General features: G+C 51.8%; 1 non-coding gene across 1 annotated transcript; it reads left to right on the plus strand.

Moving 5' to 3' along the window:
• Positions 1-34: 34 nt before the first annotated feature.
• On the plus strand, positions 35-108 carry Trnat-agu (transfer RNA threonine (anticodon AGU)). Its single transcript has one exon. It is a non-coding gene; the product is annotated as a tRNA-Thr (tRNA).
• The last annotated feature ends 20,327 nt before the right edge of the window (positions 109-20,435 follow it).

Below are 20,435 nucleotides of genomic sequence, written 5' to 3' on the forward strand. Positions count from 1 at the left end.
TATGGCTGTATGTAGCACCATTAGTCTTCGGGGGGGAGGGCGTAGCTCAGATGGTAGAGCGCTCGCTTAGTATGCGAGAGGTACTGGGATCAATACCCAGTGCCTCCAGAATTTTTAACACACCTACATGCGCACCTTGCCATGCAAGAGGAATAATTCACAGCCACCAGATGTGTCTAGGAAGATACAAGCGAATGATTAGCATCCACAATTGGCAAGCGTGCTGTTATTAGTGCACGGGAAGCACCCTCCTCCCATGCCGACACTTAATTTAGAAACAGTACAAGTGTTCCCGTAAGATTCTCAAGCCTATGTCGGAAAGATCTGCCTTGCGCCGAATTCACGTAAATCCCACTGCACATTCCTATTCTTTGCGTGCAGTCGGCTGCTACTGGTGTTGCTAGTTGTGACTGCTGATAACAGATGCCGTAGCAATCAATTCATGGAGTGAGTTGTATGTTTTGCGATAGTCTGTCTCTGACAAGCAAGCACAGGTGACATAGGTGCGAACACAGGAAGCTTGTAGACCCTCGCTGCCTGCAGACACCGAGCAGCCACACTAGGAGGGCGGCCTAAGCCGTAGGCGAAATGTGCTCATTCGCTTTGGCGCGACGTCGAACTATAAATAATGCTGTCACTAGCGTGAGCGTTGCGTGAGCGTCGTGGAAAGTCGGAAAAGTCGCCTGCGTGGGTGAATGCCAAGTTTGTGGAGCGTTTCGTAGTATGCGCAGTGCAATGGAGACGCGGAAACTTGTTGTGGCCCAGTGTTTTGCAGTTGGACGACAAGATTGGTACACAGTAGTAAAGAGCGAGGCACTGAGTTGGCATGAATAATGGAGTGCACAATGAGGCTCGAGATGTGTTTGTTAACTCAGGTGCTGTATGATTGTCGACAAGGAGTGAAAACGGAGCCATTTGTGACGGCTCTTTCAATTTAAGACGTTAAAAACAGACGGAATTTGCATTTGTAATACCAGAGCATCGAAACTACTTGGAACTTTTGTGTATATGAACGTGTCCGCGCCTTTGTACTCTGCTCCCTTCACCGCTACAAACCAACCAACCATCGTGTCCGTGCGCATCAGAGTCGCAAAGAATGGGGAATAGCGCAGTTTGGTCGTGCATGGGGCGTAGCTCAGTTGGTAGAGCGTTCGCTTCGCATGTGAAAGGTGCAGGGTTCAAGCCGCGGCGCCTCCATTTTTTGTGGTCAGTGCATGGTAAGTGTTGGTCGCGGCGAACCTAAAGGCACGCAAGATGTTGCAAAGCCAGCGTCACAGACTGATATGATGTGTACCGACGTAAGGAGAGCAAGATGTAAGTGTGGGGACGGGCTGTTATCGAGGTGTCATCGAGTGCAGATCTGTCTTAGGTATCACGGCTTAACCTCATTGAAGTCTAGAGGGTGGACAACACGTTCGTTTTACTCAGAGCGGTGTCCGTACTCTATTTTAGACCTTATACGTGCAACTTTCATTGTGGCCAACTACGATTCGATACAGAATGCACGAAACCTGAAAGACACCCTAACGGATACATAGAGAGTAGTGTTTGTCTGCTGAATAATGGGAGTGCAAGGGTCTGTGCCGTCTATATGGCTGAATGAAGCACCATTAGTCTTCGGGGGGCCGGCGTAGCTCAGATGGTAGAGCGCTCGCTTAGTATGCTAGAGGTACTGGGATCAATACCCAGTGCCTCCAGAATTTTTAACACACCTACATGCGCACCTTGCCATGCAAGTGGAATAATTCACAGCCACCAGATGTGTCTAGGAAGATACAAGCGAATGATTAGCATCCACAATTGGCAAGCGTGCTGTTATTAGTGCGCGGGAAGCACCCTCCTTCCAAGCCGACACTTAATTTAGAAACAGTACAAGTGTTCCCGTAAGATTCTCAAGCCTATGTCGAAAAGATCTGCCTTTCACGTAAATCTCACTGCACATTCCTATTCTTTGCGTGCAGTCGGCTGCTACTGGTGTTGCTAGTTGTGACTGCTGATAACACATGCCGTAGCAATCAATTCATGGAGTGAGTTGTATGTTTTGCGATACTCTGTCTCTGACAAGCAAGCACAGGTGACATAGGTGCGAACACAGGAAGCTTGCAGACCATCGCTGCCTGCAGACACCGAGCAGCCACACTAGGAGGGCGGCCTAAGCCGTAGGCGAAATGTGCTCATTCGCTTTGGCGCGACGTCGAACTATAAATAATGCTGTCACTAGCGTGAGCGTCGTGGAAAGTCGGAAAAGTCGGCTGCGTGGGTGAATGCCAAGTTTGGGGGGCGTTTCGTAGTATGCGCAGTGCAATGGAGACGCGGAAACTTGTTGTGGCCCAGTGTTTTGCAGTTGGACGACAAGATTGGTACACAGTAGTAAAGAGCGAGGCACTGAGTTGGCATGAATAATGGAGTGCACAATGGGGCTCGGGATTTGTTTGTTACCTCAGGTGCTGTATGATTGTCGACAAGGAGTGAAAACGGAGCAATTTGTGACAGCTCTTTCAATTTAAGACGTTAAAAACAGACGGAATTTGCATTTGTAATACCAGAGCATCGAAACTACTTGGAACTTTTGTGTATATGAACGTGTCCGCGCCTTTGTACTCTGCTCCCTTCACCGCTACAAACCAACCAACCATCGTTTCCGTGCGCATCAGAGTCGCAAAGAATGGGGAATAGCACAGTTTGGTCGTGCATGGGGCGTAGCTCAGTTGGTAGAGCGTTCGCTTCGCATGTGAAAGGTCGAGGGTTCAAGCCGCGGCGCCTCCATTTTTTGTAGTCAATGCATGGTAAGTGTTGGTCGCGGCGAACCTAAAGGCACGCAAGATGTTGCAAAGCCAGCGTCACAGACTGATATGATGTATACTGACGTAAGGAGAGCAAGATGTAAGTGTGGGGACCGGCTGTTATCGAGGTGTCATCGAGTGCAGATCTGTCTTAGGTATCACGGCTTAACCTCATTGAAGTCTAGAGGGTGGACAACACGTTCGTTTTACTCAGAGCGGTGTCCGAAATCTATTTTCGACGTTATACGTGCAACTTTCATTGTGGCCAACTACGATTCGATACAGAATGCACGAAACCTGAAAGACACCCTAACGGATACATAGAGAGTAGTGATTGTCTGCTGAACAATGGGAGTGCAAGGGTCTGTGCCGTCTATATGGCTGTATGTAGCACCATTAGTCTTCGGGGGTGCGGGCGTAGCTCACATGGTAGAGCGCTCGCTTAGTATGCGAGAGGTACTGGGATCAATACCCAGTGCCTCCAGAATTTTTAACACACCTACATGCGCACCTTGCCATGCAAGTGGAATAATTCACAGCCAGCAGATGTGTCTAGGAAGATACAAGCGAATGATTAGCATCCACAATTGGCAAGCGTGCTGTTATTAGTGCACGGGAAGCACCCTCCTCCCACGCCGACACTTAATTTAGAAACAGTACAAGTGTTCCCGTAAGATTCTCAAGCCTATGTCGGAAAGATCTGCCTTGCGCCGAATTCACGTAAATCCCACTGCACATTCCTATTCTTTGCGTGCAGTCGGCTGCTACTGGTGTTGCTAGTTGTGACTGCTGATAACAGATGCCGTAGCAATCAATTCATGGAGTGAGTTGTATGTTTTGCGATAGTCTGTCTCTGACAAGCAACCACAGGTGACATAGGTGCGAACACAGGAAGCTTGTAGACCCTCGCTGCCTGCAGACACCGAGCAGCCACACTAGGAGGGCGGCCTAAGCCGTAGGCGAAATGTGCTCATTCGCTTTGGCGCGACGTCGAACTATAAATAATGCTGTCACTAGCGTGAGCGTCGTGGAAAGTCGGAAAAGTCGCCTGCGTGGGTGAATGCCAAGTTTGTGGAGCGTTTCGTAGTATGCGCAGTGCAATGGAGACGCGGAAACTTGTTGTGGCCCAGTGTTTTGCAGTTGGACGACAAGATTGGTACACAGTAGTAAAGAGCGAGGCACTGAGTTGGCATGAATAATGGAGTGCACAATGGGGCTCGAGATGTGTTTGTTACCTCAGGTGCTGTATGATTGTCGACAAGGAGTGAAAACGGAGCCATTTGTGACGGCTCTTTCAATTTAAGACGTTAAAAACAGACGGAATTTGCATTTGTAATACCAGAGCATCGAAACTACTTGGAACTTTTGTGTATATGAACGTGTCCGCGCCTTTGTACTCTGCTCCCTTCACCGCTACAAACCAACCAACCATCGTGTCCGTGCGCATCAGAGTCGCAAAGAATGGGGAATAGCGCAGTTTGGTCGTGCATGGGGCGTAGCTAAGTTGGTAGAGCGTTCGCTTCGCATGTGAAAGGTGCAGGGTTCAAGCCGCGGCGCCTCCATTTTTTGTGGTCAGTGCATGGTAAGTGTTGGTCGCGGCGAACCTAAAGGCACGCAAGATGTTGCAAAGCCAGCGTCACAGACTGATATGATGTGTACCGACGTAAGGAGAGCAAGATGTAAGTGTGGGGACGGGCTGTTATCGAGGTGTCATCGAGTGCAGATCTGTCTTAGGTATCACGGCTTAACCTCATTGAAGTCTAGAGGGTGGACAACACGTTCGTTTTACTCAGAGCGGTGTCCGTACTCTATTTTAGACCTTATACGTGCAACTTTCATTGTGGCCAACTACGATTCGATACAGAATGCACGAAACCTGAAAGACACCCTAACGGATACATAGAGAGTAGCGTTTGTCTGCTGAATAATGGGAGTGCAAGGGTCTGTGCCGTCTATATGGCTGTATGAAGCACCATTAGTCTTCGGGGGGCCGGCGTAGCCCAGATGGTAGAGCGCTCGCTTAGTATGCTAGAGGTACTGGGATCAATACCCAGTGCCTCCAGAATTTTTAACACACCTACATGCGCACCTTGCCATGCAAGTGGAATAATTCACAGCCACCAGATGTGTCTAGGAAGATACAAGCGAATGATTAGCATCCACAATTGGCAAGCGTGCTGTTATTAGTGCGCGGGAAGCACCCTCCTCCCACGCCGACACTTAATTTAGAAACAGTACAAGTGTTCCCGTAAGATTCTCAAGCCTATGTCGAAAAGATCTGCCTTGCGCCGAATTCACGTAAATCCCACTGCACATTCCTATTCTTTGCGTGCAGTCGGCTGCTACTGGTGTTGCTAGTTGTGACTGCTGATAACAGATGCCGTAGCAATCAATTCATGGAGTGAGTTGTATGTTTTGCGATAGTCTGTCTCTGACAAGCAAGCACAGGTGACATAGGTGCGAACACAGGAAGCTTGCAGACCATCGCTGCCTGCAGACACCGAGCAGCCACACTAGGAGGGCGGCCTAAGCCGTAGGCGAAATGTGCTCATTCGCTTTGGCGCGACGTCGAACTATAAATAATGCTGTCACTAGGGTGAGCGTTGCGTGAGCGTCGTGGAAAGTCGGAAAAGTCGGCTGCGTGGGTGAATGCCAAGTTTGGGGGGCGTTTCGTAGTATGCGCAGTGCAATGGAGACGCGGAAACTTGTTGTGGCCCAGTGTTTTGCAGTTGGACGACAAGATTGGTACACAGTAGTAAAGAGCGAGGCACTGAGTTGGCATGAATAATGGAGTGCACAATGGGGCTCGAGATTTGTTTGTTACCTCAGGTGCTGTATGATTGTCGACAAGGAGTGAAAACGGAGCAATTTGTGACAGCTCTTTCAATTTAAGACGTTAAAAACAGACGGAATTTGCATTTGTAATACCAGAGCATCGAAACTACTTGGAACTTTTGTGTATATGAACGTGTCCGCGCCTTTGTACTCTGCTCCCTTCACCGCTACAAACCAACCAACCATCGTTTCCGTGCGCATCAGAGTCGCAAAGAATGGGGAATAGCACAGTTTGGTCGTGCATGGGGCGTAGCTCAGTTGGTAGAGCGTTCGCTTCGCATGTGAAAGGTCGAGGGTTCAAGCCGCGGCGCCTCCATTTTTTGTAGTCAATGCATGGTAAGTGTTGGTCGCGGCGAACCTAAAGGCACGCAAGATGTTGCAAAGCCAGCGTCACAGACTGATATGATGTATACTGACGTAAGGAGAGCAAGATGTAAGTGTGGGGACCGGCTGTTATCGAGGTGTCATCGAGTGCAGATCTGTCTTAGGTATCACGGCTTAACCTCATTGAAGTCTAGAGGGTGGACAACACGTTCGTTTTACTCAGAGCGGTGTCCGAAATCTATTTTCGACGTTATACGTGCAACTTTCATTGTGGCCAACTACGATTCGATACAGAATGCACGAAACCTGAAAGACACCCTAACGGATACATAGAGAGTAGTGATTGTCTGCTGAACAATGGGAGTGCAAGGGTCTGTGCCGTCTATATGGCTGTATGTAGCACCATTAGTCTTCGGGAGTGCGGGCGTAGCTCACATGGCAGAGCGCTCGCTTAGTATGCCAGAGGTACTGGGATCAATACCCAGTGCCTCCAGAATTTTTAACACACCTACATGCGCACCTTGCCATGCAAGTGGAATAATTCACAGCCAGCAGATGTGTCTAGGAAGATACAAGCGAATGATTAGCATCCACAATTGGCAAGCGTGCTGTTATTAGTGCACGGGAAGCACCCTCCTCCCACGCCGACACTTAATTTAGAAACAGTACAAGTGTTCCCGTAAGATTCTCAAGCCTATGTCGGAAAGATCTGCCTTGCGCCGAATTCACGTAAATCCCACTGCACATTCCTATTCTTTGCGTGCAGTCGGCTGCTACTGGTGTTGCTAGTTGTGACTGCTGATAACAGATGCCGTAGCAATCAATTCATGGAGTGAGTTGTATGTTTTGCGATAGTCTGTCTCTGACAAGCAAGCACAGGTGACATAGGTGCGAAGACAGGAAGCTTGCAGACCCTCGCTGCCTGCAGACACCGAGCAGCCACACTAGGAGGGCGGCCTAAGCCGTAGGTGAAATGTGCTCATTCGCTTTGGCGCGACGTCGAACTATAAATAATGCTGTCACTAGCGTGAGCGTTGCGCATTCTTCGGCGGACCTCGGAAGAGTTCCGCCCTTCGATACCTTGCAGAGTACTGCTACGTATCGAAGTGCTAGGGCTTCGCAGAAGTCGCAGTCGCAGTCGCAGTCGCAGTCGCAGTCGCAGTTCCGGAACCGCCAGCAGCAGCAGCAGCAGCAGCAGCAGTTTCCAGTGCCGCCAGTTTTGCAGTAGCAGTCGTCGCCGGACCCAGCCGCAGCTTCCGGACCCAGCCGCCGCCGCCGCCGCCGCCGCCGCAGCTTCCGGCCCCCGCCGCCGCCGCCGCCGCCGCCGCCGCCGCAGCTTCCGGCCCCCGCCGCCGCCGCCGCCGCCGCCGCCGCCAGGACCCAGTGCTTCGTCTTCCTCTCCTGCTTTCGTTGTCGTCGCTATTCTCGTCTTCGTCTTTGCCTTCATCCTTTCGCTCCTCGACGTCTCTCATCTGTCATCTGTAATCTGTTCCTGACTTTGTCCCTTGTCTGTCCCCATTCTTCTTTTCTGTGTTTCCAGTTTTCCTTACTGCCATCATGACCACCCCCACCACCACCGCCACTACCACCGCCATCGTCTACACGACGCCCTCCCTCGCTGCCACTACTCTTACTTGGTGTGCTCAGTCGCCCCCGTCCTACTATATCCCGCCCACCCTTCCCACCCCAGCTCCCTTTGTCGCCCCATCCCCTGCTCCTTCTCCCCAAGCCTCCACACACGACCCCTTTCCCCCACTCCCCCACACCACTCATGCGGCCCCTGCCAGGGTTGTGTCTCGTCGGGCTACGACCCATGCCGCACCATCGCCGGCGCCAGCACCACCACCTGCAGCAGCGCCACAACCAGCAGCAGCACCAACAGCAGCACCAACAGCAGCACCAGCACCTGCACCGACACCGGGACCTGCCGCTTCCCGTCATCTCCCCGTCACTCCTGTGCCCCACGCCTCCTCCCATCCTGTCCCCGCTGTTAAGCGTCCCAGTGGCACCCCCGCCTCCTCTGCACCCAAGAAGTCCCAGCATCTTCCCCCTCCCCCACCCCTAGATGCCATGGATGTCTCCCCTCCAGCCCCCTCTACTTCCTCTTCTAACTCCCCCTCCTACAAGTATCTCCTCTCCCGTCCTGATCCCTCTCTCCTGGAGGCCCGCAACCTGACCTTGCTCCTCCGCCAATACTTCCCTGCAGCCCCCATCTCCCTTCTTACCCCCCGTAGGGACTCTGTCTTGATCACCTCCCCAAGCCCTACCCTACACTCCGACATCCTCTCCCGAATTCCTCTCACCCGATTTGGACCTAATGCCTCCCTTGCCCCTGCTCCTTCCCCTTCCTCCCCCCGTCAACCCCAACCCCCACGTCGCCCGCCGACCCTCACCGCCGTGATCACTCGGCTTAGCCCGACGATCACGGAGGAAGAGGTGCTGGCGGAGTTGAAGGCCCACCCGTACCTGGAGGTGCGAGCTGTTCGCCGCATTTTCAACTCTGCGGGCCCCACTCGCCTTATGCGAGTTTTCTCCGAACACGCTCCCTCCATCGACCATCTCCTTAAGGAGGGTGCCCTCCTCTTCCACCGCCGGTATAAGGTTGACCCCTCCCGCTCCCCACCACAATCCATTCGCTGCCAGAGGTGTCTGCGTTATAACGCACACCCAACATCAGAGTGCCGCGAGGCCCCAGTCTGCCCGCATTGTAAGCAAGCGCACTTCCTCCGGCAGTGCCCCAACCTTCAGTCTCCTCCCTCCTGCAATACCTGCAACCTCCAACACCCTACCTACTCCCAGAAATGCAAGGCTCGACCTCCTCCATCCGCTCCTGAACTCACTGTTCCTCTCCGCCCTTTGGATGACCCCACCCCTCCTGGCAATTCCCTCCGTCCTCCCCCCACCGCAGAGGACATCATCAGGTTCGTCACAATAGTGCTCCAGAACGTCCATCCCTTTCAGCGTCCCCACACCCTCCACCAGATTTCCCTCGCTGCCCGTTCCGTGTTCCACCTCAACACCTACGCCACCTATTCCCACAACCAGGCCCATTTCACCTTCTCCCGTCTCGACACCCTCGTTTAAATTCCCATTATGGCACGACAGCACCGTATCCTGTTCAATAACATCCGCTCCCTTCCCACCAACAAGCACCTCCTTATGCATACCCTTACGACCCACCGTGTGGATGCCTTCCTTCTGAACGAAACCTTTCTTCAGCCCCACCACACCGTCCACACCTCGCCCTACCTCCTTCACCGGTCTGACAATCCACTCCAGATAGCGCGTGGCGGAGTTGCCATTGGCCACCACCGCCAGATCCCTGTCCGGCTCCAACCCCTCCTTCCTGACCCCACAGAACACTTGATCCTTAGTCTCTTCTTCCCCGGCCTTACCCTTACCTGTGCCACCATCTATGTCCGCCCCGCTGCACCTATTCCTTTCGACTTCCTTTCCTACATCGACCGTACCTTCTCCTCCTACGTGATCGCCGCCGACCTTAACATCCATAGTCGTTCTGCCGCCCAGTTACGGCGGTGGCATCGGTTCCTTGCCACCCTCCAAGGCGACGTCCTTCCAATTCCCCAACACACCCGCCCTGAATCCAATACCACTCCCGATGTCGTCCTAGCCTCCCCCACCCTGCTTGGCCGCATAGCGGTGGACGTCCTTGATCCCATTGGCAGTGACCATCTCCCTGTCCTCCTCACTGTATCAGACGGTCGTCGCCCCCGTCCCGACCCGCGCCATGACCCTCCCCCGAAATATGTCCATGATTACTCCCGTGCCAACTGGAATGCCTACCGGGACTCCCTTGCTCTCCAGGTCGATAGCCACCCCCTCACCTACCACCAACCTGATGACGTTACCCGTGCTGCCTCCTTTCTCCAGCAGACCTTGTCTGAGGCCGTGGAGGCCCACGTCCCTACCATTGCCATCCATCCGCACCGCCCCACCTTACCCCCACAGGCCGTCCTTCTCCTGCGTGAATCCCGCCGGCTCTACCGTGCCTTCCTTCACACACGTGACCAGGACACACTACGACGCCACCGGCAACTACAGCGACACATCAGGAACTTACTCACGGCAAAGAAACGCCGGGACTGGCGACAGACATGCACCCGTCTTAATGCCACCTTACCTATCAACTCGTCCAAGTACTGGTCAGCCTTCCGCCGCCTTACCGGATCTAAACCCTCTCCCTACTACCCTCTCCTTCATGATGACCACCCCTTCCCTGATGCCCTTAGTAAGGCCAACCATTTCGCCTCCTACCTCTCCGATATCCTTACCATCCCTGACGATCCCCAGTTCGATTATTCCCTCTTTCCTGATGTCCGTGATCGAACTGATACCTCTGTCCCCCCGCTTGCTCCTGGCTTCCAGTACTTGGACAACATCACACACACAGAACTAAATACCCCAATCACCACTCAAGATATCATTGCTACACTTCGCCCTAAACGCAACACTGCTCCCGGTCACGATCGTGTTACTTACCGTCACCTCCGTGAAGCTCCTGCCTCCTTCCTCTCCACATTGGCCAGGCTCTACAATGTGGTCCTGTCCACCGGCTACTACCCCGACCTGTGGAAAACCTCCCGGATCCTGATGTTCCTCAAGCCCGACAAACCGCCTTCCGCTGTCTCCTCCTACCGTCCCATCAGCCTTACCTCGGTCTTCAGCAAGGTCCTGGAATCCATTCTTACCCGCCGCCTACACAAGCACCTTCACCAACACCGCCTCCTCCCCCCTACCCAATGTGGCTTTCGGCCGTCCTTCTCAGCCGATGACCTCCTCCTTCACCTCACTCACCTCCTCTCCGAACAACTCAATTCCCGTCGTTCCGCCATCTTCCTTTCCCTCGACCTCGAACGCGCATATGACCGTGTGTGGCATTCCGGTCTCCTTTTCAAGCTCCAAACCTTTGCTCTTCCTCTCAACTATGTCCGTCTGGTCGCTTCCTTCCTTTCCCACCGTCCTTCCTATGTCACCATCCACAACACTGATTCCTACACCTTCTACCCCTCCGCCGGTGTGCCCCAAGGTTCCGTCCTTTCCCCTCTTCTTTACCTCCTTTACACGGCAGACATGCCTCCACCTGCACCTCCCCTACACCTTCTCCAGTACGCCGATGACACTGCCTTCCTTGCCCTCGCTCCCACCCTGCAACGCTCCCAGCACCTTCTCCAATCCTATCTTGACCGGTTCACCACTTGGTGTAACCAGTGGCTGCTCAAGGTCAATCCTTCCAAGACCCAGGCGATCATTGTAGGCAAAACCACTCGTTCCTTCCGTCTCCTTGATTTCTATCTTACTATTTATGGCCGTCCCATCACCCTCACACCTACTCTCAAGTACCTTGGTGTCACCCTCGACCGTCGCCTCTCCTGGAACCCACATCTCCGGACGATCCAAGCCAAGGCACGCTCCCGCCTCCGCCTCCTTAAGCTCCTTTCTGGCCGTACATGGGGTCTGGACCCTTCCACCATCCTCTACACCTACAAGTCCCTCATCCGTCCTATCCTTTGCTATGCTCATCCCGCCTGGATCTCTGCCCCTCCTACCTTCTACAAGTCCATTCAGATCCTAGAACGCCATGCGCTCCGCCTCGCCTATCGCATCCGTCTCCCTTCCCCCACGCGGATCCTCTATGACCTGATTCCCTTCCCGCACCTCCTCCTTTTCCTCGAACGGTTACGGATCCTCTACACCTCCCGCAAGCTTGATCCTCCACACCCTCTTGTCTCTCCCATCCTCTCCCACCCCAACCCGCTGCCGCGCCTGCATTCCTATATCCCACCTGCTCTCCATCTTTACACCCTCCACACCCTCTCCCTCGGTGGCTTCCGTCAACTCCCCCTCCCTGATGATGCCCTCCTCCCCTCCATCTACCCCTCCTACCAACTTTGAGCCTTACCTTCCCTCTCCTCTCCTTTTCCTGTGGGCACCCTCTCTCCCTTCTCTCCCTCCCTCCCCTCCCCTTTCTCCTTGGGCTTCCACTCCCCCTACCCTCCCCCTTCTCCTCCATCCCTCTCCTCCACTGGCATCTTCCCCTCCCCCTCTCTCTCCTCTTCCCCACACCTTTTCCCCTTGGCAGGCCACGACTCTGCTGTCTTCCATCAGTTACTTTCATCGTCCTACGCCGAAGACCGTCGCATGTGTTTGTGCCTCGACTCTCCTGCAGTGTGTTTGTGTTTCGTCGTTTGTGCTCCGCTGGTTCACGTGTGGCCATCTGCCATCTGCGTTTGTGCACCGTGTTTCTCCGCTTTTATCCATTGTGCTACGCACGTGACCGACTCCGTTTTAACTCTGTTTTGTCTACTGTTTGTACCCCGCCGTCTTGATTGTTTTTATATCTCACTCCTCTCTGTTCTGTGTATACTCTGAGGCCGAAGAGCGGCATACTTGGTCCGCTGCCGGCCTACCTGTTTGTCACAGGTATTAAAATCACAATAAAGGAAAAAAAAAAAAAAAAAAGCGTTGCGTGAGCGTCGTGGAAAGTCGGAAAAGTCGGCTGCGTGGGTGAATGCCAAGTTTGTGGAGCGTTTCGTAGTATGCGCAGTGCAATGGAGACGCGGAAACTTGTTGTGGCCCAGTGTTTTGCAGTTGGACGACAAGATTGGTACACAGTAGTAAAGAGCGAGGCACTGAGTTGGCATGAATAATGGAGTGCACAATGGGGCTCGAGATGTGTTTGTTACCTCAGGTGCTGTATGATTGTCGACAAGGAGTGAAAACGGAGCCATTTGTGACGGCTCTTTCAATTTAAGACGTTAAAAACAGACGGAATTTGCAAATGTAATACCAGAGCATCGAAACTACTTGGAACTTTTGTGTATATGAACGTGTCCGCGCCTTTGTACTCTGCTCCCTTCACCGCTACAAACCAACCAACCATCGTGTCCGTGCGCATCAGAGTCGCAAAGAATGGGGAATAGCGCAGTTTGGTCGTGCATGGGGCGTAGCTCAGTTGGTAGAGCGTTTGCTTCGCATGTGAAAGGTCCAGGGTTCAAGCCGCGGCGCCTCCATTTTTTGTGGTCAGTGCATGGTAAGTGTTGGTCGCGGCGAACCTAAAGGCACGCAAGATGTTGCAAAGCCAGCGTCACAGACTGATATGATGTGTACCGACATAAGGAGAGCAAGATGTAAGTGTGGGGACCGGCTGTTATCGAGGTGTCATCGAGTGCAGATCTGTCTTAGGTATCACGGCTTAACCTCATTGAAGTCTAGAGGGTGGACAACACGTTCGTTTTACTCAGAGCGGTGTCCGTACTCTATTTTAGACGTTATACGTGCAACTTTCATTGTGGCCAACTACGATTCGATACAGAATGCACGAAACCTGAAAGACACCCTAACGGATACATAGAGAGTAGTGTTTGTCTGCTGAATAATGGGAGTGCAAGGGTCTGTGCCGTCTATATGGCTGTATGAAGCACCATTAGTCTTCGGGGGGGCGGGCGTAGCTCAGATGGTAGAGCGCTCGCTTAGTATGCTAGAGGTACTGGGATCAATACCCAGTGCCTCCAGAATTTTTAATACACCTACATGCGCACCTTGCCATGCTTGTGGAATAATTCACAGCCACCAGATGTGTCTAGGAAGATACAAGCGAATGATTAGCATCCACAATTGGCAAGCGTGCTGTTATTAGTGCGCGGGAAGCACCCTCCTCCCACGCCGACACTTAATTTAGAAACAGTACAAGTGTTCCCGTAAGATTCTCAAGCCTATGTCGAAAAGATCTGCCTTGCGCCGAATTCACGTAAATCCCACTGCACATTCCTATTCTTTGCGTGCAGTCGGCTGCTACTGGTGTTGCTAGTTGTGACTGCTGATAACAGATGCCGTAGCAATCAATTCATGGAGTGAGTTGTATGTTTTGCGATAGTCTGTCTCTGACAAGCAAGCACAGGTGACATAGGTGCGAACACAGGAAGCTTGCAGACCCTCGCTGCCTGCAGACACCGAGCAGCCACACTAGGAGGGCGGCCTAAGCCGTAGGCGAAATGTGCTCATTCGCTTTGGCGCGACGTCGAACTATAAATAATGCTGTCACTAGCGAGAGCGTCGTGGAAAGTCGGAAAAGTCGGCTGCGTGGGTGAATGCCAAGTTTGGGGGGCGTTTCGTAGTATGCGCAGTGCAATGGAGACGCGGAAACTTGTTGTGGCCCAGTGTTTTGCAGTTGGACGACAAGATTGGTACACAGTAGTAAAGAGCGAGGCACTGAGTTGGCATGAATAATGGAGTGCACAATGGGGCTCGAGATGTGTTTGTTACCTCAGGTGCTGTATGATTGTCGACAAGGAGTGAAAACGGAGCAATTTGTGACAGCTCTTTCAATTTAAGACGTTAAAAACAGACGGAATTTGCATTTGTAATACCAGAGCATCGAAACTACTTGGAACTTTTGTGTATATGAACGTGTCCGCGCCTTTGTACTCTGCTCCCTTCACCGCTACAAACCAACCAACCATCGTTTCCGTGCGCATCAGAGTCGCAAAGAATGGGGAATAGCACAGTTTGGTCGTGCATGGGACGTAGCTCAGTTGGTAGAGCGTTCGCTTCGCATGTGAAAGGTCCAGGGTTCAAGCCACGGCGCCTCCATTTTTTGTAGTCAATGCATGATAAGTGTTGGTCGCGGCGAACCTAAAGGCACGCAAGATGTTGCAAAGCCAGCGTCACAGACTGATATGATGTATACTGACGTAAGGAGAGCAAGATGTAAGTGTGGGGACCGGCCGTTATCGAGGTGTCATCGAGTGCAGATCTGTCTTAGGTATCACGGCTTAACCTCATTGAAGTCTAGAGGGTGGACAACACGTTCGTTTTACTCAGAGCGGTGTCCGTACTCTATTTTAGACGTTATACGTGCAACTTTCATTGTGGCCAACTACGATTCGATACAGAATGCACGAAACCTGTGACTGCTGATAACAGATGCCGTAGCAATCAATTCATGGAGTGAGTTGTATGTTTTGCGATAGTCTGTCTCTGACAAGCAAGCACAGGTGACATAGGTGCGAACACAGGAAGCTTGCAGACCCTCGGTGCCTGCAGACACCGAGCAACCACACTAGGAGGGCGGCCTAAGCCGTAGGCGAAATGTGCTCATTCGCTTTGGCGCGACGTCGAACTATAAATAATGCTGTCACTAGCGTGAGCGTTGCGTGAGCGTCGTGGAAAGTCGGAAAAGTCGGCTGCGTGGGTGTGTGCCAAGTTTGGGGAGCGTTTCGTAGTATGCGCAGTGCAATGGAGACGCGGAAACTTGTTGTGGCCCAGTGTTTTGCAGTTGGACGACAAGATTGGTACACAGTAGTAAAGAGCGAGGCACTGAGTTGGCATGAATAATGGAGTGCACAATGGGGCTCGAGATGGGTTTGTTACCTCAGGTGCTGTTTGATTGTCGACAAGGAGTGAAAACGGAGCCATTTGTGACGGCTCTTTCAATTTAAGACGTTAAAAACAGACCTAATTTGCATTTGTAATACCAGAGCATCGAAACTACTTGGAACTTTTGTGTATATGAACGTGTCCGCGCCTTTGTACTCTGCTCCCTTCACCGCTACAAACCAACCAACCATCGTGTCCGTGCGCATCAGAGTCGCAAAGAATGGGGAATAGCGCACTTTGGTCGTGCATGGGGCGTAGCTCATTTGGTAGAGCGTTCGCTTCGCATGTGAAAGTTCCAGGGTTCAAGCCGCGGCGCCTCCATTTTTTGTGGTCAGCGCATGGTAAGTGTTGGTCGCGGCGGACCTAAAGGCACGCAAGATGTCGCAAAGCCAGCGTCACAGACTGATATGATGTATACTGACGTAAGGAGAGCAAGATGTAAGTGTGGGGACCGGCTGTTATCGAGGTGTCATCGAGTGCAGATCTGTCTTAGGTATCACGGCTTAACCTCATTGAAGTCTAGAGGGTGGACAACACGTTCGTTTTACTCAGAGCGGTGTCCGTACTCTATTTTAGACGTTATACGTGCAACTTTCATTGTGGCCAACTACGATTCGATACAGAATGCACGAAACCTGAAAGACACCCTAACGGATACATAGAGAGTAGTGATTGTCTGCTGAATAATGGGAGTGCAAGGGTATGTGCCGTCTATATGGTTGTATGTAGTACCATTAGTCTTCGGGGGTGCGGTCGTAGCTGAGATGGTAGAGCGCTCGCTTAGTATGCGAGAGGTACTGGGATCAATACCCAGTGCCTCCAGAATTTTTAACACACCTACATGCGCACCTTGCCATGCAAGAGGAATAATTCACAGCCACCAGATGTGTCTAGGAAGATACAAGCGAATGATTAGCATCCACAATTGGCAAGCGTGCTGTTATTAGTGCGCGGGAAGCACACTCCTCTCACGCCGACACTTAATTTAGAAACAGTACAAGTGTTCCCGTAAGATTCTCAAGCCTATGTCGGAAAGATCTGCCTTGCGCCGAATTCACGTAAATCCCACTGCACATTCCTATTCTTTGCGTGCAGTCGGCTGCTACTGGTGTTGCTAGTTGTGACTGCTGATAACAGATGCCGTAGCAATCAATTCATGGAGTGAGTTGTATGTTTTGCGATAGTCTGTCTCTGACAAGCAAGCACAGGTGACATAGGTGCGAACACAGGAAGCTTGCAGACCCTCGCTGCCTGCAGACACCGAGCAGCCACACTAGGAGGGCGGCCTAAGCCGTAGGCGAAATGTGCTCATTCGCTTTGGCGCGACGTCGAACTATAAATAATGCTGTCACTAGCGTGAGCGTCGTGGAAAGTCGGAAAAGTCGGCTGCGTGGGTGAATGCCAAGTTTGGGGGGCGTTTCGTAGTATGCGCAGTGCAATGGAGACGCGGAAACTTGTTGTGGCCCAGTGTTTTGCAGTTGGACGACAAGATTGGTACACAGTAGTAAAGAGCGAGGCACTGAGTTGGCATGAATAATGGAGTGCACAATGGGGCTCGAGATGTGTTTGTTACCTCAGGTGCTGTATGATTGTCGACAAGGAGTGAAAACGGAGCCATTTGTGACGGCTCTTTCAATTTAAGACGTTAAAAACAGACGGAATTTGCATTTGTAACACCAGAGCGTCGAAACTACTTGGAACTTTTGTGTATATGAACGTGTCCGCGCCTTTGTACTCTGCTCCCTTCACCGCTACAAACCAACCAACCATCGTGTCCGTGCGCATCAGAGTCGCAAAGAATGGGGAATAGCGCAGTTTGGTCGTGCATGGGGCGTAGCTCAGTTGGTAGAGCGTTCGCTTCGCATGTGAAAGGTCCAGGGTTCAAGCCGCGGCGTATCCATTTTTTGTAGTCAATGCATGGTAAGTGTTGGCCGCGGCGAACCTAAAGGCACGCTAGATGTTGCAAAGCCAGCGTCACAGACTGATATGATGTATACTGACGTAAGGAGAGCAAGATGTAAGTGTGGGGACCGGCTGTTATCGAGGTGTCATCGAGTGCAGATCTGTGTTAGGTATCACGGCTTAACCTCATTGAAGTCTAGAGGGTGGACAACACGTTCGTTTTACTCAGAGCGGTGTCCGTACTCTATTTTAGACGTTATACGTGCAACTTTCATTGTGGCCAACTACGATTCGATACAGAATGCACGAAACCTGAAAGACACCCTAACGGATACATAGAGAGTAGTGATTGTCTGCTGAATAATGGGAGTGCAAGGGTATGTGCCGTCTATATGGTTGTATGTAGTACCATTAGTCTTCGGGGGTGCGGTCGTAGCTGAGATGGTAGAGCGCTCGCTTAGTATGCGAGAGGTACTGGGATCAATACCCAGTGCCTCCAGAATTTTTAACACACCTACATGCGCACCTTGCCATGCAAGTGGAATAATTCAGAGCCAGCAGATGTGTCTAGGAAGATACAAGCGAATGATTAGCATCCACAATTGGCAAGCGTGCTGTTATTAGTGCGCGGGAAGCACCCTCCTCCCACGCCGACACTTAATTTAGAAACAGTACAAGTGTTCCCGTAAGATTCTCAAGCCTGTGTCGGAAAGATCTGCCTTGCGCCGAATTCACGTAAATCCCACTGCACATTCCTATTCTTTGCGTGCAGTCGGCTGCTACTGGTGTTGCTAGTTGTGACTGCTGATAACAGATGCCGTAGCAATCAATTCATGGAGTGAGTTGTATGTTTTGCGATAGTCTGTCTCTGACAAGCAAGCACAGGTGACATAGGTGCGAACACAGGAAGCTTGCAGACCCTCGCTACCTGCAGACACCGAGCAGCCACACTAGGAGGGCGGCCTAAGCCGTAGGCGAAATGTGCTCATTCGCTTTGGCGCGACGTCGAACTATAAATAATGCTGTCACTAGCGTGCGCGTTGCGTGAGCGTCGTGGAAAGTCGGAAAAGTCGGCTGCGTGGGTGTGTGCCAAGTTTGGGGAGCGTTTCGTAGTATGCGCAGTGCAATGGAGACGCGGAAACTTGTTGTGGCCCAGTGTTTTGCAGTTGGACGACAAGATTGGTACACAGTAGTAAAGAGCGAGGCACTGAGTTGGCATGAATAATGGAGTGCACAATGGGGCTCGAGATGGGTTTGTTACCTCAGGTGCTGTATGATTGTCGACAAGGAGTGAAAACGGAGCAATTTGTGACGGCTCTTTCAATTTAAGACGTTAAAAACAGACCTAATTTGCATTTGTAATACCAGAGCATCGAAACTACTTGGAACTTTTGTGTATATGAACGTGTCCGCGCCTTTGTACTCTGCTCCCTTCACCGCTACAAACCAACCAACCATCGTGTCCGTGCGCATCAGAGTCGCAAAGAATGGGGAATAGCGCAGTTTGCCCGTGCATGGGGCGTAGCTCAGTTGGTAGAGCGTTCGCTTCGCATGTGAAAGGTCCAGGGTTCAAGCCGCGGCGCCTCCATTTTTTGTGGTCAGCGCATGGTAAGTGTTGGTCGCGGCGGACCTAAAGGCACGCAAGATGTCGCAAAGCCAGCGTCACAGACTGATATGATGTATACTGACGTAAGGAGAGCAAGATGTAAGTGTGGGGACCGGCTGTTATCGAGGTGTCATCGAGTGCAGATCTGTCTTAGGTATCACGGCTTAACCTCATTGAAGTCTAGAGGGTGGACAACACGTTCGTTTTACTCAGAGCGGTGTCCGTACTCTATTTTCGACGTTATACGTGCAACTTTCATTGTGGCCAACTACGATTCGATACAGAATGCACGAAACCTGAAAGACACCCTAACGGATACATAGAGAGTAGTGTTTGTCTGCTGAATAATGGGAGTGCAAGGGTCTGTGCCGTCTATATGGCTGTATGTAGCACCATTAGTCTTCGGGGGGGCGGGCGTAGCTCAGATGGTAGAGCGCTCTCTTAGTGTGCGAGAGGTACTGGGATCAATACCCAGTGCCTCCAGAATTTTTAACACACCTACATGCGCACCTTGCCATGCAAGTGGAATAATTCTCAGCCTGCAGATGTGTCTAGGAAGATACAAGCGAATGATTAACATCCACAATTGGCAAGCGTGCTGTTATTAGTGCGCGGGAAGCACCCTCCTCCCACGCCGACACTTAATTTAGAAACAGTACAAGTGTTCCCGTAAGATTCTCAAGCCTATGTCGGAAAGATCTGCCTTGCGCCGAATTCACGTAAATCCCACTGCACATTCCTATTCTTTGCGTGCAGTCGGCTGCTACTGGTGTTGCTAGTTGTGACTGCTGATAACAGATGCCGTAGCAATCAATTCATGGAGTGAGTTGTATGTTTTGCGATAGTCTGTCTCTGACAAGCAAGCACAGGTGACATAGGTGCGAACACAGGAAGCTTGCAGACCCTCGCTGCCTGCAGACACCGAGCAGCCACACTAGGAGGGCGGCCTAAGCCGTAGGCGAAATGTGCTCATTCGCTTTGGCGCGACGTCGAACTATAAATAATGCTGTCACTAGCGTGAGCGTTGCGTGAGCGTCGTGGAAAGTCGGAAAAGTCGCCTGCGTGGGTGAATGCCAAGTTTGTGGAGCGTTTCGTAGTATGCGCAGTGCAATGGAGACGCGGAAACTTGTTGTGGCCCAGTGTTTTGCAGTTGGACGACAAGATTGGTACACAGTAGTAAAGAGCGAGGCACTGAGTTGGCATGAATAATGGAGTGCACAATGGGGCTCGAGATGTGTTTGTTACCTCAGGTGCTGTATGATTGTCGACAAGGAGTGAAAACGGAGCCATTTGTGACGGCTCTTTCAATTTAAGACGTTAAAAACAGACGGAATTTGCAAATGTAATACCAGAGCATCGAAACTACTTGGAACTTTTGTGTATATGAACGTGTCCGCGCCTTTGTACTCTGCTCCCTTCACCGCTACAAACCAACCAACCATCGTGTCCGTGCGCATCAGAGTCGCAAAGAATGGGGAATAGCGCAGTTTGGTCGTGCATGGGGCGTAGCTCAGTTGGTAGAGCGTTTGCTTCGCATGTGAAAGGTGCAGTGTTCAAGCCGCGGCGCCTCCATTTTTTGTGGTCAGTGC

The sequence above is a fragment of the Schistocerca gregaria genome, chromosome 3 (assembly GCF_023897955.1).
Source record: "Schistocerca gregaria isolate iqSchGreg1 chromosome 3, iqSchGreg1.2, whole genome shotgun sequence".
Classification (NCBI taxonomy): Eukaryota; Metazoa; Arthropoda; class Insecta; order Orthoptera; family Acrididae; genus Schistocerca; species Schistocerca gregaria.